At 37.0% G+C, this 3,918-nt stretch overlaps 1 pseudogene; it reads left to right on the forward strand.

Annotated features, from left to right (window-relative positions):
* Positions 1 to 3,106: 3,106 nt before the first annotated feature.
* LOC103228887 (calmodulin-like) lies at positions 3,107 to 3,651 on the forward strand (annotated as a pseudogene).
* Positions 3,652 to 3,918: the final 267 nt, after the last annotated feature.

Genomic DNA, 3,918 nt, shown 5'->3' on the forward strand with positions numbered 1-3,918 from the left:
GCTTTGATCCGTTGCTGGTGATGAGCTGCATTCCTTTTCAGGGGGAGATGCGCTCTTATTTTTTGATTTTCCAGCTTTTCTGCCCTGCTTTTTCCCCATCTTTGTGGTTTTATCTGCCTCTGGTCTTTGATGATGGTGACGTACTGATGGGGTTTTGGTGTAGGTGTCCTTCCTGTTTGATAGTTTTCCTTCTAACAGTCAGGACCCTCAGCTGTAGGTCTGTTGGAGATTGCCTGAGGTCCACCCCAGACCCTTTTTGTCTGGGTATCAGCAGCAGAGGCTGCAGAAGATTAAATATTTCTGAACAGCAAGTGTACCTGTCTGATTCTTGCTTTGGAGTTTCCTCTCAGGGGTGTACTCCACCGTGTGAGGTATGGGGTATCGGTCTGGCCCTAGTGGGAGATGTCTCCCAGTTAGGCTACTCAGGGGTCAGGGACCCACTTGAGCAGGCAGTCTGTCTGTTCTCACATCTCAACCTCCGTGTTGGGAGATCCACTGCTCTCTTCAAAGCTGTCAGACAGACTCGTTTGCATCTGCAGAGGTTTCTGCTGCTTTTGCTGCTGCTGTTGTTGTTGTTGTTTAGCTGTGCCCTGTCCCCAGAGGCGGAGTCTACAGAGACAGGCAGGCCTCCTTGAGCTGCTATGAGCTCCACCCAGTTTGAGCTTCCCAGCGGCTTTGTTTACCTACTTAAGCCTCAGCAATGGTGGGCGCCCCTCCCCCAGCCTCACTGCTGCTTTGCCTTAGATAGCAGACTGCTGTGCTAGCAATGAGGGAGGCTCCGTGGGCGGGGGACCCTCTTGGCCAGGTGTGGGATATAATCTCTTGGTGTGCCTGTTTGCTAAGATCCTTGGTAAAGCGCAGTATTGGGGTGGGAGTTACCCAATTTTCCAGGTGTTGTGTGTCTCAGTTCCCCTGGCTAGGAAAAGGGATTCCCTTCCCTCTTGCGCTTCCCAGGTGAGGCGATGCCTCGCCCTGCTTCAGCTCTGGCTGGTCGGCCTGCAGCAGCTGACCAGCACCGATTGTCTGGCACTCCCTAGTGAGATGAACCCAGTACTTCAGTTGAAAATGCAGAAATCACCTGTCTTCTGTGTCGCTGGCACTGGGAACTGGAGACTGGAGCTGTTCCTATTCAGCCATCTTGCTCCGCCCCCGAGAAAGAGGACTTTTATAGAAAATATTGATTTAAAAAGTACTGATTTACAAAGTGAAATTTTACTTTACATTTACTCTGACTTTATTAAATAATTGGGAAATATTTCAACTTTTTATATTGCTTAATTATGGAGTTATTCAGTATCCATGTTTAACATTTGTTGTACTTTCATACAAAAGGTCAATTTAAAAAAATATATATTTAATACATTTTCACATGAAGTGTATCTTTTGTTAGTAGAAATTGTCTTATTATTGCCCATTTTGTCATCATCCTTTGGGCTTATCTTACTCAGTTGTTAAGTGTTCTATTTGTGCTGGATTCACATTTCTCACTGACTTTGAATGTGACTCAGTTGTTCTCCAAAATTGCTTTTATGGCCTTAACAAATGTTTCTTGGTTCATTATTTTTACTGGTATTCTTCACATGTAATGTGCATTGCAATGTCAGATATTAAGTGAAAGACAATCAAGGAATAATTGACCTAATACTTTGAATATATCAAAGACTGGAATAAGTGGTAAGGTTGATTTGGATGAGTTTCTTTCATGGAAACTAACCTCAGGTTTTAAAATATATGGCTATTTTTGCTTACACTATATCTTACTGCTAGCACACTTGGATATAAAATCCAAAAATGCCTTTTTATGGCTAAAAAACTGTATATAATTAAATAATAATGACTTAAACTTTACCAATAAGCTTATTGCTTTTTTATAATCACTTGTGTTAATACATGTTTACATAATGTTTATTTCTCTGCATATGTAACACATGCATTTCATCTCTTTCCTTCCAGTTTGTGATCATACTGTTCTATATTCTATGCTTCGCACATTTTTTTCTTTCTTAAAGTGTAGTAATTTTCAATCTCCAGTGTATAAAATGATCTTTTTTTAACATCTTAATTATCCATGTTTTTATATAATTTTTGCTTTATTTTCCCAATTTTAAATGCAAAAGTAATGTTTGTTTTAAACTATATAGTTTTTTCTTTTGTTAAATATGTATGTATGTCTCTGTATTTTCAATTTTTCTGTCATTTATTTATGCATGGTTTATAACTATGTATCATCTTAGGTGGTTATGGTTTTCTTAATGATTAACATAACTCTATAGTCCTAGTATTAACATATTCTATAAAACATATCCCAATTCCGTTTTCTACCAGTGACTATTTTATAGTTATCTTGATCTACTAAATTTGTATACATTTTATTAAAGCACATTATGCATATAGAAAGGTGGACAATTAGAAATGAGCATGTTGATAAATTATCAGAAAATGAACAGTGATGTGACCATTACCAAAGTAAAGGAATAGAATATAACTTGTGTTCTAGAAATCTCTCTTGTGCCTCAGCCCAAAGCTAATCCACTCCCACTACTCTGACTTCTATTGCTATAAGATTGGTGTTAATTTAAATATTTTAAAAACCTATCAGTTTTTACTCTAGATTGCTTGTCTATGATTAGGATATCCTTCCTTATCCTAAAAACAGGTAAATATTTTTGCATATTTTTTCATCATTTGGGTATTAAATATTTACATATATGCAACAGTTTATCTGGAATTTGCTCTTGCTTAAATACAAAATAACACATTTTTATAATTATTTTTCAATGTTTTCTATACTGCGTATTTGGAGATTAAATGATACACTCCTAAATAACATGTGGCTAAAGGAATACCAAGAGAAATTTTAAAAAACAATTTTAACTAAATGAAAATGAATTTAAAATATCAAAATTTGTAGGATGCAGCAAAAGCACTGCTTAAAGAGAAATGTATAATAACATTAAAAACATGTATTAGAAAAGAATAGAGATTTCAAATCAATCATCTAAGTTTCCACCTTAGGGAAATAAGGAAACAAAAGCAATGTAAGGCTAAATAAAACAAAACAAAACAAAAAAACTGAGTTTGAGTGGAGTGAGTCAGCCAGCCAGCCATGAGGTTGTATGGTTGCATCTGTGAAACCAGAAGTGCTTGCAGCACAGGTGACCAACCGATGGGAGAGCAGATTGCAGAATTCAAAGGAATTTTTTCTCTATCTGACAAGGATGATGATGGAACTGTAACAATAAAGCAATTGAGAACTGTAACGAAGTATCTTGGGTAGACTCCAACAGAAGCAGAGGATATGATTAATGAAGTAGATGCTGATGGTAAGGGCACAATCGACCCTCTTGAATTTCTGACAATGATGGCAGGACAAATGAAAGACCCAGACATTGAAAAAGAAACATTCCATGTGTTTGATAAGATTGGCAATGGTTATATTAGTGCAACAGAGCTTCACCCTATAAACCTTAGAAAGAAGTTAACAGATACCAAGGCGATGAAATGATCAGGGAGGCAGATATTGATGGTGATCGTCAAGTAAAGTATGGAGAGTTTGTACAAATGATGACAGCAAAGTTGACGTTGTACAGAATGTGTTACATTTCTTGTACAAAACTGTTTATTTGCCTTTTCTTCATAACTTATCTGTAAAGGCTTTTCACCACTGTCAAAAAATAACACCATATGGATGTATAGTAGTTAGGACTTCATTCCTCCATGTTTTCTTCCTTTCTCTTAATGTCATTGTCCTGAAACCTGATTTTAGAATATTGATCAAGTAATATGTTGTATGTGGCTTACACTTGAATATATATCTAAGCCATTCTGCACATCTAAAATTAGATGGAGTTGGTCAAATGAAGGAATATCTAGGTTATGCCTTCTTATAAAGCAGGTTTCTTTAGGATCTGTGAGCAT

This window comes from Chlorocebus sabaeus, chromosome 24 (assembly GCF_047675955.1).
Source record: "Chlorocebus sabaeus isolate Y175 chromosome 24, mChlSab1.0.hap1, whole genome shotgun sequence".
In the NCBI taxonomy this organism is placed as follows: domain Eukaryota; kingdom Metazoa; phylum Chordata; class Mammalia; order Primates; family Cercopithecidae; genus Chlorocebus; species Chlorocebus sabaeus.